The sequence below is a fragment of the Peromyscus maniculatus genome, chromosome 19, assembly GCF_049852395.1.
Source record: "Peromyscus maniculatus bairdii isolate BWxNUB_F1_BW_parent chromosome 19, HU_Pman_BW_mat_3.1, whole genome shotgun sequence".
Lineage (NCBI taxonomy): Eukaryota > Metazoa > Chordata > Mammalia > Rodentia > Cricetidae > Peromyscus > Peromyscus maniculatus.
In genome coordinates, this window is record NC_134870.1 from 47,135,552 (window position 1) to 47,149,132 (window position 13,581).

General features: G+C 42.0%; 1 long non-coding RNA gene and 1 pseudogene across 1 annotated transcript in view; one reads left to right on the plus strand and one right to left on the minus strand.

Moving 5' to 3' along the window:
* The window catches only part of LOC121824045 (uncharacterized), a 96,791-nt gene that overhangs the window by 17,651 nt on the left and 65,559 nt on the right, over positions 1-13,581 (minus strand). The gene's annotated exons all lie outside the window — the stretch shown is intronic.
* On the plus strand, positions 113-334 carry LOC121824044 (heat shock factor-binding protein 1 pseudogene; annotated as a pseudogene).

Consider the following 13,581-nt stretch of genomic DNA (forward strand, 5'->3'; position numbering starts at 1 on the left):
AAGCAATCGTAACCCTAACTAAGAAAAATAGTGTTAAAAATAATTATTATTGGAGAAACTGAAATGTAGGTGACAGTTCTGAGACATCACCACCAAGCTAGGCACCAGGGAGATGACAGAGATGGACCCCAAAGCCATACAGGATATCACCTTGGTGGTGGAGACGCTCTTGCGGCAGATGCAAGACAAGTTTCAGATCATGTTGGACCAGATCATTGGAAGGATCAATGACATGAGCAGTCGCATTGACCATCTGGAGAAAAATATTGCTGACCTCATGACGCAGGCTGGAGTGGAAGACCTGGAAGGTGAAAAAGATTCCAACTGCACATAGGAGTTGAAAGCTGCTGTTATTCGCACTGAATCCATAATGTTGCTTTCCTAAGCCAAGAGAAAACCAAGCGGCTTTCTGCAACTAACTGCTATGTGTTGACAGGCTTATAAAGCATGCACTCTTACCACAGCCTGCATACTCTACACAGGGTACCCCATGTAGTCCCCCAATTTCTCAAATTGCTATCTCCACATCTTGGTCAGTTATCTTAATTATTAAACATGAAAATGGCGGTTTCTGCATACAATTGTCAATCTTTTTAGTGACTTTCTGAAGTCTTTTCCCCACTGTCCCTTTTGTGGTCATTGCTGTTAGATGAAGTGGCAGAGTGTACTTTCCAATCAGGTGACTAACAGCTCCTCCCCTTGGCGGAAGCCGTGATGTGTACCTTAGGGTTCTTTCATTTTCAGCACAAAAGTGACAGTTGGGTAGACAGTAAAGTGTCAGAAATACTTTTCCAAATGGCTGAGAACACTTAACAACAGTTGGTGCCGAATAGACTGTCAGAGTTCTGCGTGAGATTCCAGTAGCATTGGTAGATCCTACAGTGCTCAGCCACGGGATGTCAGAACCCAGCGACCCTGTCCTCCCTTCGAGCTACTAACAGAAAGGGAAGCGACCAAAAGAGTGAGTCCACTGCTGGTCACGTGGCTGAGAAATGCCCAGTGACTGGTGGGAGGCTCTGGTTTGAAGTATTTCTTGCCTCAAGTCTTGCGCAGTGGATTCTACTATTCATTTAAGACGACAGATAATAAACTCTTTACCTTCGGAATTCCAGTGTCTGGAGGCTTAGCCTCGAGTCCCCTTTCGACAACCTGGAAGGTAATCTATGTCACTGTCCCCACAAAGTGATTTCATACAATAATAAAAAATGTGAATAATTAGAAAAGTTAAAAAATATTATTATTAAGAATCTAGATTTTTTTAAACTTTTGTTTTGGGTGGTGGGGCAGGAAACCTGCATGCCAAGGCTCTCATGTAGAGGTCAGAAGGCAACATTCCTGAGTCCATTTTCTCCTCTATCACATGGGCTCCAGGAACTGGACGCCGGTCATCAGGCTTGGTGGCAAGCATTTTTACCATCTCACAAGCCCCCGTTTTTTTAAATCATACACAATTGTAATGTATGGACGAGTGAGGAGAAAATGAAGCGGAAGTCCTCGGCTACCGTAGAATAAAGTCGGCTGAAAATGAATCAAGCATTATATGCTTATCTGTTTTAGAAACGTGGAGGCAAAGTCAGAAAGTTGTAAAAGAGTTTTAATTTTTCTATTATGAAGAGGGGAAAGAGGGCAGGAGAAATACAGGGAAACTGGGGATATAAAAAAAAAAGACAAAATATTCTTGGTTCTGTGGTGAAGCTTTGGGCGCTATTAGATTTTTACAAAAACAGCTCGCATGTAACCTTTGGCCTGGTTATTTCTGTGAGCACAGAAAAAAAAAGCAAACAAACTAGACCACTCCATAGCTTTAATTAATTAATTAATTAATTAACAAACAGTTTATAGGGGAACAATTTGCAGGGCTGTCTCATAAGAATAAAGGGTAGCCGCTCAGGGGGGAGCAAGTGGATTTTTTTTGGGGGGGGGGGTTCAAGACAGGGTTTCTCTGTGTAGCTTTGCGCCTTTCCTGGAACTCACTTCGTAGACCAGGCTGGCCTCGAACTCACAGAGATCCTCCTGCCTCTGCCTCCCGAGTGCTGTGATTAAAGGCGTGCGTATGATAGTCAGCATGGTGGGCTCTCTGAGCCGACGCAAACTGTTCTGGAGAATCGAGAACTGAACGCATTTGCCTGTGGTCGTCAAGCATCAAGGGTGGAGAAGAGAAGTAGTGGATTTCCTGACAAACAGAAACCCGCACTGGAAGGTTTCCGAGGAATGCTGAGTTTAGGTTTCTGTTTACCTGGTCAGAATCCCACTCTGGTCGCCATCTTTGGGCCCTGTCAGGAGCACTGCCATTTGGGAGCACGCTTGATATAGGAATTTTAAAATTCCTAGCAATTAAAAAAAAAAAAAAAAACAGTTTACTACAGCTTTTTTTCTGGAGGGATGGGAATGGGGGAAGAATAGAGGAGAGTGGGAAAGCGGGGGAGGGGCAGGAAAACCTTCGTTCGACACATTGTAATTAGCACCACTTCTTGATAAACTCGTATTTTCAATCTTAGTATTTTGGGTCAATGCATGTCATTACAATTTGCAGACCAAAACCCCAGCCCATGGAATTATGTTACTGTCTTCGTTACTGTTCTATTACTGGGGGGAGGGGGGGAACACCATGACCAAGGCAGCCCTCATAAAAGAAAGCATTGAACTGGGGCCTTGCTTACAGTTTCAGAGGTGCTAGAGGAGAAGCTGAGTGTTCTATATGCGGATCTGAAGACAGCAGGAAGAGAGAGCGCCACTGGGCCAGGCTTGGGCCCTTGAAACCTCAAAGCCCACCCCCAGTGGCACACCTCCTCCACTGAGGCCACACCTCCTAATCCCTCTCAAGCAGCACCACAGTTACCCACACATATAATGTAAACCTTCTGGAAGTTCCCTCACAGATATCACTCAAAGTGTGTCTCCTAGGTGATTCTAAGTTCTCTTAGGTGGATAATAAAGTCATTGCATCACTAGATATTATAATCAAAACAGCATGGTCCTGGCTTTAAAAATAGTTACATAAACCCACAAAATAGCACAGAATTGAGCCCAATTGTTTGCTGTCAATAGAGTTTCAACAAAGGTTCCAAGAATATACAGTAGGAGAATGCACAATCTCACCAATAAATCAGGTTGCAAAAATTTGAATCCCCCTACAGAAGAAGGAAACTGTGTCTTTGTTTCACATCGTGTTGACAAAAAGACAGCTCACAATGAATAGAAAATGTAAACTTAGAACCTGAAGCTATGATGTCACTAGAAGAAAGGAGTGAAAAATGCTTACAGCATGGGCCTGGACAATAGCTTCTTGGCTAGGACTCCCAAAGAACAGGCAACTAACCCAAAAGTAGATAAGTAGGATTGTGTCAAACTAAAAAGTTGTACAGAGGAGGGAGCAGAGTATAGACAACCCCACACACTGAGAGGTAAGGTGTCAAATATCCAAAACATGTAAGAAACTCAACTCCAGGGCAAGAAAATCACCCAATTTAAAAAGAAGACAATGATCTGATTTCTGATCATTATGGAAATGCAAATTAAAGCTATAATAAACCAGCACCCCCACATCTGTTACAATGGCTGTTACCAAGGATTGTTTAAATTCTTGATTGAGAAATAAGACAAGTTTACAAAGGATTGTTTCTATTGTTAACAAGGGACATGAAACAACAAATGAGAAATCTGAATAAATCCTATTGCTTAAAAGAATTTCACCAAGGCTAATCTTCTAGTCCTGGCTGTACTGGGATTCTACCTGATCCTAACATTGAGCTCAGTAATGTGAGGCCTTGATCATCCTTACGAAGTCGGTAAATCTAAAAGCTCTTTTAGAACAAAGAAGTTATTTTAAAAACTTCCTAAAAGCAAACACATATTTTCCTGTCGTAAGCACTTGGTTTGAAAACAACGTCTAAGAGGCCAAAAGGAAACAAGGTGCTGACATAGATAAATCTCCCCAGCTGAGAAATGTATGGAAATCAGATCCACCATTGACACAAGACTAATTGTTATAACAGGTGCTTCTAGAAAGATTAATACGGAGTGTCCCCCACTAGATCTGTCATTTTTAAATGCCATCAAATCCTGAATGCTCCTGGGAATAGCCAGGAGAAAGGACACCTGAGATGACTTCTCAGCTCAGTAGCCATGTGAGTTTTCACCCCAAATACAGAGACCGCATTGAGAAATCTTAATGGCCTCTTCCTCCCCCCAAAATTATCCAGGTACTTTTTAGTGATTTCTAATAATCTATTTACTAAAGTGAACTCAGACATGCCAGTTCAAATAAGCTTGAAAAGGAAAAAAAATCATTTCTGTGAGTGGAAAAGGGCAGAAGCAATGAGGCCTCCGTTGAGGATTAGAATCACAGACCAGGCATGGCATCACAGCCTGGCTCCCCTCCAGCTCCCAGCTTTTCCTCTACGGAGTTGCCTTCTGCTGCTGACTTCATATCATGGCCTTTGGCAGCTCGAGGACCATAATCTCCAGAGATTCTCCCTGCCTAGATGGGCTAGCTTGGCTGCAACATAGAACCCTGATCGATCGTGATTGCCATGAAGACAGACCACTCTGAAGAGAGTAGAATTCCGTGGGCCTGTGGCACATGCTGGCCCTCTCTTGAAATGAGACCTGTGCCTCTACTACAAAATTTGTTATTTTCAGCCAAGCGCATTTCCGCTAATAGAGATTTTTACACAAGACAACAAGACTCTATAGAAAACAAAGATAAAGGGTGGAGGAAAGAGCTGTGTTATTTTCTTTACCATAAATAGCACTCAGAGCCAACTGAAGGACTCGAACTTTGGCCTCTTTTGTGTTGTAAAACCAGTTTTCCTACCAAAGCTATGTAGGTCAGGAGCTTGGTAAGAAAAATGTTTAGTTGAAGCCATGAATGAAATACTGTATATAAAAAGGCAAATGGCAGAGTATGTCCCACTGAGAGCATAAGGGCAAAGAAAACCAGCTTCTGTAATCCAAAATTATGAAATTATGTATGCTAAACTCTTAACTATTTACCTTAGCAAGTTTTGATACTAACACTGGATGGGGAGGTGGGTGACTTATAAGGATGTACTGAGATATAAGATAAATACAGAATCAGACAACTCCCATAATAAACATTTGCTGTCCTAAAAGGAATTCAATGCTGTTTGCTATTGCTTGGGATCTCCTCCAGGAACTGACCAAATATAAAGAGAAGCCATTAAACTAAGATTCTAGGAAAAAGAAACTTGTTGCCAAGGAAACCAAAGTTCCAAACTCAAAGGTCATGGCCACAATAAAATATCTCCTGGCACCGTTACTATGTATGTAATGTAAATTACAAATACATGTCTCCTAAAATTAGAAGGACATCACAAATTAAAGAAACCCCAAGCACATCCCTGAAGAGCTCTGACTTAGTCTTTAATCCCCCATCCACACACCACAAAAAGGAAGTTGCTTAAGCTGGGTCTTCAGAATGGGCATCCATCTTGCATGAAAACCATGAAACCATGGGGATGAGAGGTCTCCCTAGGCATCAGCATATGTGGTGATAGAGAAGATTGGAAGACTTTATTCCACAGAACAAAGCTAGATGCTGCTGTATGTGGTGCAGAATGCCAGTACACGACCAGGAAATCTTGTGTCTTGCAGGTTTCTGCTACATGCTAGTAAGTCCTATGTGCTACTGCCCTGCTCCCAGAAACCTCTTCCCCGTGCTACACTGTTCCTTCTCCTCTATGTCAGCTAAGTTGGAAGCAGAGAAACTTCCAGAGTGAATACAAGGAGACTCTGAATCTGGATGAGAGACTCAGCAACCCAGTCACAGACCAGGGTCATGACAATTGACAGTTTGAGGTGTCCCAACTGAGGGGAGAAAAACGCAGTCCCGGCCAGTGTGACCACTGTGTGATGCTTTTCAATTATCTGAGTTAGTGCTAAATTTGGATATTGAATAAAAATATAAATTTGATCTAATGTCTGAATAAATCTGCAACATCTATCACAAATTCTCCTCACTATTTAAAAGCATTAGAGTTTAAACATTGATCCTCAGTTTGCTCAGTTACCCAAGTAAATGAGGACTTTCTGTTCCTATTTGTGGTTGTTAGTTCAAAACCCAGGATCAAACCAATCAGCTAATTGTCTCTAAGCCAGTGATTGATTTAGGGATGAGACCAGTCCCTCACTGTCTCTAGCAGAATGAAGAAGAGCATTTATGCTGACTGTTCAATGGAAAGGTGTTTTCTCTCCCACTGAACAGGAACAGGAAGGAAATAAAAGGACAGCAGAATAAAAGACGGGAAGACACACCAGTCCCTGGTGTCCTTGCTCAGCGTGTGGAGCACGTGGTCTGGGAAGCCTTTCTTCCTCTGCACTTCTGGTTAGGTAAGATACTTTTTTAACTCACTGCTTAAAACAGGTTTTCTTTTATTTGCGGCTGGAGACACACTGACTGATAGCTTAGTATTAGTAATTAATGAGCCAGAAAGAATGCAAGTTTCTCTAACAGTAGTCTAAACACTTTAGGAGTCCAGCTTTTCTCTGGAAACAGAACATTTAGAGGTAGTCACAGCCCAAAGATGACACAGTAACACCTAGCCCAGGCTTCTTGCACTTTACCCTCCAGTGACCTTCTTTTCACCTTGTTGGCACCAGTTCGTGGCATCTAGTATGCATTGAAATATATAAAAAGTAAGATGTGCATATGGATGATACAACCAACTACCCAAGTCATGCCAATGAAAACACCAAATAAACCTTGAACAGTGGGGGAGAAAAAGAGGAATGAATAGCCAAAGTCAATGATAATCTGTCTCACTAAAAGAGCCTTCTTGTAAGTGCCATACAACAATCCAAAAATATATTGCATTAGTCAGGACTATAGTTTCTAAATATGAACCCTTTCATGTTACCAAAACAGTCAGAATTGTCTTCATAGGTATCAAGAGAAGAAAGATACTCAGTGGCAGTGGACAGACTATCTCTCTGCCACAATTCTACATTTACGCCTCCAGCTCAGATCTTTCCTTTGCTCCCTCAACTTCTACACCAAACACACAATTCAAACTCTTGTGTTTATCAAATATCAGAATCTCCAACAGAATACATATATGCAAAATACCAGCATATATAAAACATTTAATTTTATATGCACACACAAGCTAGCATTTGCCGCACAAAATCTGTCCCTCTGTGATAATTAGTTTAATGTCATTTTGACTGGGTCACAGGGTACCCAGACATTTGATGACTCATTATTCTAGGTGTACATGAGAATGTCTGGGAAAGAGATTAAACCATGAACCAAAATGAGTAGATTTCCCTCCCTAATTTAGTTAAAACTTTGTGAGAGGAATCTCACTATTGCCTGCCTTTTGAACAGGGGAATCACTATTGTTTTATTTTATAATGGAACTTATATACCAGTATACAGTTGGGTTTTTAGCTTGTCAAATTCAGTACTTTATATGAATATAATGTACACCAGCACTGTATTCTCTGGAGAATCCTGCCTACTACCATCTCCCCCAATCATCCCATCTTTTTACCCATCACCCCCTAGCCATGCCAGTCTTCTATGCTTCCCACACATCCCTGTACTACCTGCAATGCCCACCTCTAGCTTTTGCATGCAGCTGGTTTGTTCTGATTATTTAATTCTCTGCCTGGCCTTGTCCATTCCCTCCAGTCCATCTCTCATCATTAATCACATCTCTTCAAAACAGTTAATCACAACCTCTAACGCCAATCTGTGAGTTTTTTTATTCACCACTGTCTCAATTCCCAATGTAGCATCAGATCAAGGAACGACTCTTTTGAGGTAAATTATATATCTACGACTGCACTCAAGAATACCACAGAATTCACGCTAACAAGTTTGCTGAGGCAACTCTCATTCATTCAACAAATGCGAAAGTCTCACAGGAAACTGTGGAAATACTTGGATTGAAAGAGCCATGGTGACCGCCTCTATAGAGTTTGCCCTCTAGGGCAGAAGATACAAGGTAAACAACAGTATTTTAGAAAGCGAAGGTCATTTTTCATGAATAGGGCCCACTGGACACCTGCTCAGAGTACTTTTTCCCCCTCTCGGGATTTAGTCAAGGGCTAGATGTCAAGAAAACACCAGGAAGTATAGCATATACCATCCATTCCAAATGTGCCCACAGAGCTTGTGAATCTCTGGGGTGTGAACTTGTGAATCATGTATCCAAGGCAACTGATTGAAGTGTCAGTTACCCTGACACATACACTACACAAGAGGCTAGTGTCATCTACGGACCACTGGGGCTAAATGCCTATTGGCTGCACTAATGAGCAGATAGAAAAATACACAGCAATCAAACTGCAGAGTCATGATTTTGATTCTGCCAAGTCCAAAAGTCAACAAAATAAGATGTGATGTACTGATCACAAATGCCAAAATGTTCAACCAACAGGAAGCTAAAGTTATCTTGAGAACAGAAAAATAAAATACATGGGATGCCAGCTCAGATTACTGCTTGTCAACAATGCTCATTGGCTGTTGGCTGAGGAAACACTAAGAACAAATGGTGTGCTATCCCAAATTGTCACACGCACCCCTTGCCAAAGCTATCTGTGCACACCCATTCACAAGAAAGAAAGAAAGAAAAAAGAAAGAGGAAGGGAGGGAGGGAGAGAGGGAGGAAGGGAGGGAAAGAGGGAGGAAGAAAGGAAGGAAGGAAGGAAGGAAGGAAGGAAGGAAGGAAGGAAGGAAGGAAGGAAGGAAGGAAGGAAGGAAGGAAGGAAGGAAGGGGGAAACCCTGGCTAAACAACCAAGAAAGTGAAATACACGATGAAAACTTTAACACACTAAGGAAAGAAATAGAGGAAGATGCTAGAAGATGGAAAGACCTCTCATGTTCATGGATTAGAAGAATTAAAATTGTGAAAATAGCTGTCCTTTCAAAATCAACCTACATGTTGACTATAACGTCTATCAAAATTCCAATTCCATTCTTCATGAAATTGGGAAAAACAATGCTAAAATTCATATGGATACACAAAAGACCCAGAATATTTTTTTTAATCCTGAGTAGTAAGAATAATGCAAAAAATATCACCACACCTTACATAGTCATACTGGAGCCATTGTGATAAAACAGTGTGTGTGTGTGTGTGTGTGTGTGTGTGTGTGTGTGTGTGTGTGTGTGTGTGTGTGTCCACCTGAGGCCAGGAGAAGGCATCAGGTACCCCCCGAGCTGGAGTTAGCAGCTGTAAGCCTTCCATCACAGGCAAACTTGGGTCTCTGCAAAAGGATATATACTCTTAACTGCTGAGCCATCTCTTCAGCCCCAAAAGAAATTTGTCAGAGTGGCAATTCTGTTGGTTCTCTTGGTTGTCATGGTGGTTTTATGCCTATATCCTCATGTCAAAGCATGCCAAGCTGTTTACTTATACTATTTTCTGTGAATTGTATTTAATTGCATCACAAAGCTATGTTTAAAAAAAATCAAGAAACTTCTGCAACAAGCCCCCCTGAAGCCCAGCAACTCACTATCTAGTGTCATCCTGCAAAGACACAGAAAGACACTTAGCACAAAGCAGCAGCACTAGTACTAACCTGAGTTAAGCAAAGACATACTTTACTGACATTATCTGGTTAGTATCTCTCTCTCTCTCTCTCTCTCTCTCTCTCTCTCTCTCTCTCTCTCTCTCATACACACACACACACACACACACACACACACACACACACACACTATGTGGATCACAGATGTGTCACCTCATTGATTTTCATCATCCCCCTGGATTCCAAATTCATCCCAAGCCCAGAAAATTGTGAATCTCAACAGTTGCAGGTTTTGCATTAGATACGTATTTAAAATCAGGACATCATGAAATCATCACCACCGAATACTAGCTCATTCTGCAGCTCTCTTTATTGCTACTGAAAGTATAAACTGCAAATCAGAAGATCTGCATGCATGCCGTCTTGCAGGGGATTTCCTAAACTGTCACTCTTGCAGCTGGAGGAGGATGAAGAATGGACAAAGGCTGGCAGCTCTGCTCGATGTCTGTGTGTGGTTAGAGACTGTGTCATTATAAAAAAGCAGGGGGTGCTGGAGAGAGGAGAGATGGCTCAGTCACAGTGCCCACTGTGCAAGCAGGAAAACATGAGCTCAAGTCCCCAAGACCCACATGAAAAGCCTGGTGCCCTGGAGCGTGTCTGTAGGCCTGCCCCTTTGCCGAGGGGGTACACCCAGATGGACAGATTCCTAGACCTCATTCCTGGCCAGCCCAGGAGAAAGGGTGAGCTACAGATTCTGGGAGAAACTTTGTCTCAAAAACTAAAGTGAAGAGTCATCAAAGAAGACTTGCAACCTTGATCTCTAGCTTTCCCACACGGGCATACACAGGTACATGCACATAGACTTCCACACATGGGCACACACAGGTGCATGCACATAGACTTCCACACATGGGCACACACAGGTGCATGCACATAGACTTACACACACAGGCACAGACACATAGACTTACACACACGGGCACATGCACATAGATTTCCACACACAGGTGCATGCATGCAGACTTCCACACATGGACACACACAGATACATGCATGTAGACTTCCACACATGGGCACACACAGGTGCGTGCACATAGATTTCACACACAGGTACACACAGGTGCATGCACATAGACTTACACACGCAGGCACACACAGGTGCATGCACATAGACTTACACACACGGGCACATGCACATAGATTTCCACACACAGGTGCATCCTTGTAGACTTCCACACACGGACACACACAGGTGCACGTACATAGAGTGTATCTCCTTACTTTAAGCTTTGCTATTACTGCTGTGGGGGCAGAACAGTATGTGCCTTTCCCCATACTCAAGGCTCACAACCTTCACTTCTATAACAAAACACGAACTAATAAGGAAAAACAGCAAAGCTATTCATCTAAGGTCTTATTGTTTGGTTTGGGGGAAAGTTGTTATTCTGGTTTGGCTTAGTTCAGTTTTAGTTTTAGTTTTATCTGTTTATTTAGAGACAGGATCTTCCTCTGTAGCCCAGGCTGACCTCAAATTCATGGCAATTCTCCTGCCTCAACCTGCCTCATGCTGGGATTAAAGGAAAGAGCCACCACATCAGACTTGATCTAAATATTACCTGGCACAGGAGTACTCAGAAATAAAGATCCAAAGACCTGGGGAGCATGTCTATTGTGTTTGGATTCAGTGAATAGTCAGCTGTAGAGAAGGATAATGGACCAAAAGGCCAATAGCATTGGGGGCACAAAGACCCGCAGGGCCTTTCTGTCCCTGTCCTGTGTGGTCTCTAGGTGAAAAAGTTCTTTCCATGTCTGGAGCGAGGGTCCTATTGCCATCTATGGTTCAACTTTACCAGCTCGGCTCACAACCAGAAAGTCAATGATGTCTTTATTGGCAGCTCCTACACAGAACAGGGTGCAAGGGTTGGAGTAATGGCCAGTTTCTATGACCTGACTTAGAGAAGAACAGTTGGTAGTTTCTATGGCTTGCTTTAGCAGGAGCAAGGGGCCAGAGCACATCAAGGCAGGGAAGGTCAAAGCAGCTTCATGATGCCTTTCCAGTGCCTTACAGCGTAAAGCTCTCGGGACAGCCAAGAGCAATACCCGCCTCCACACACACATGCACACACACACACACACACACACACACACACACACACGCATACATGCACATGTACACACTTGCAAAGATGCACATGCATGCATACACACACACACACACACACACACACACACACACACACACACATGTTGCTGGAGGGCTTCTCTCCAGGTTCCCCAAGCCCCGCAGTCCCACAATCCACGTATAAAATAATCACTCAGACGCTTATATCACTTATAAACTATATGGCCGTGGCAGGCTTCTTGCTAACTGTTCTTTTATCTTAAATTAACCCATTTCTATAAATCTATACCTTGCCACGTGGCTGGTGGCTTACCGGCGTCTTCACACGCTGCTTCTCCTGGCGGTGGCTGTAGTCTCTCTCTCCTTCTTCCTGTTTCCCCAATTCTCCTCTCTCTTTGTCCCGCCTATACTTCCTGCCTGGTCACTGGCCATCAGTGTTTTATTTACATAGAGTAATATCCACAGCACTTGCCCTTTTCTTCTTTTTTTTAAAAAGGAAGGTTTTAACTTTAACATAGTAAAATTACATATAACAAAACAATTATCAAGTAAGAATTATAGTTACAATATTAAAGAAGATGTCCTATCTATCTTATATTTGTGAGTTTAAGGTTTTATATCTAACTTATCTTTTATCATAACTGAGGAAATTATAACTATCTAGTCTTTAACCACATCAAAGACCTGAAAAGGAAGATAATGGTACCTGAGAAATGGTAGATGGATGCAAGCAACTTTCGGGAATCTTGCAAGAGTAGACCAAGACAGCTGGCAACCTGGACAGTCACCTAATGTTTCTCAGCATTGTTGGTGCATTCAAATTGGCTACAGGCCTAGAGTATCTGACAGACCATTTTTAGAAGCAGGATTTCTGAAAGACCATCTTACCCTGTCTTGGCAGAGTACAGTGGTCGCTTTCCTTGTGTCCCGCTTGTCCAGAAAGGACAGCATTGCATTTGTACTGTCAGCCATCAAGGCAAGGGCAGTTCTTTGCCCAGTAGGCCATTTTGTGCCAAGAAGACAAACTTCCAAATGGAAATGTCTTAGAAGCCCAACATTCTCTCGGGATCTCATGTCAACAGAATTTAAGTTATTTAAATGCCATATTCTCTAGGTCTATGAAGTGTTTGAAGATTACCTATCTATCTGAAATATATCTATGTATATCTAGAAGACTTAACTAACATGGCTACAAATATGATTATCATAGATGACTAATTATTAATCTATTTTTAATTATCCATTACAATTTTAAATGAGTTACATAAACATAATACCTCAAACAAGAATATATATATATATACATATATATATATATACAGTATAACAAAATTAACTTTAAGTTTGTATCAATAAACTAAAATCTATACCAATGTAAAACATTTTAAACAAGTTGTTCTTTAAAAGTAGGTTGATTAATCTATCCTTTTATCTTATCATCTCTATATCCTCCTATATATCTATATCATATCCCCTTTTCTTTTTTAGAAAGAGATCACATTTATAATCAACCTATTTTAAATAAAAATATTGGTTTTTCTCTGTCCCACACCAGAGGGCTCTTCTGATTTGGGACCCAAGAATCTCTTAACCATTTTTTTTTTAAAGCAATATGTCTGGGTTTAGAGGGGGAGTGAGCCAATTCCACCTCTAAAGCCAGCTTGGTATATTTGGGAATTTGGGCGTAGCATCTCTTACTACTTCCTGCTGGAGGGGGGCGCTGTATCTTATGGGGACGCAAAGAAAACTTTAGGCCTATGGGGTAGTCCGTGAGGCTGTATTGTGTGAACCAGTTACCTTGAAACGATTCTGGATGTTGGATCATCTGGGCCATGGTGTCATCGGAGACCTTTCAGGGGGTCTTAGCTGGTGAAACCTGATGTATCTTAATCTGGAACAAATCCACAGCCTCTGGCTTTCTGTGGAAACAAAAGCAGAACCTCTTTTCCAAAGTAACATA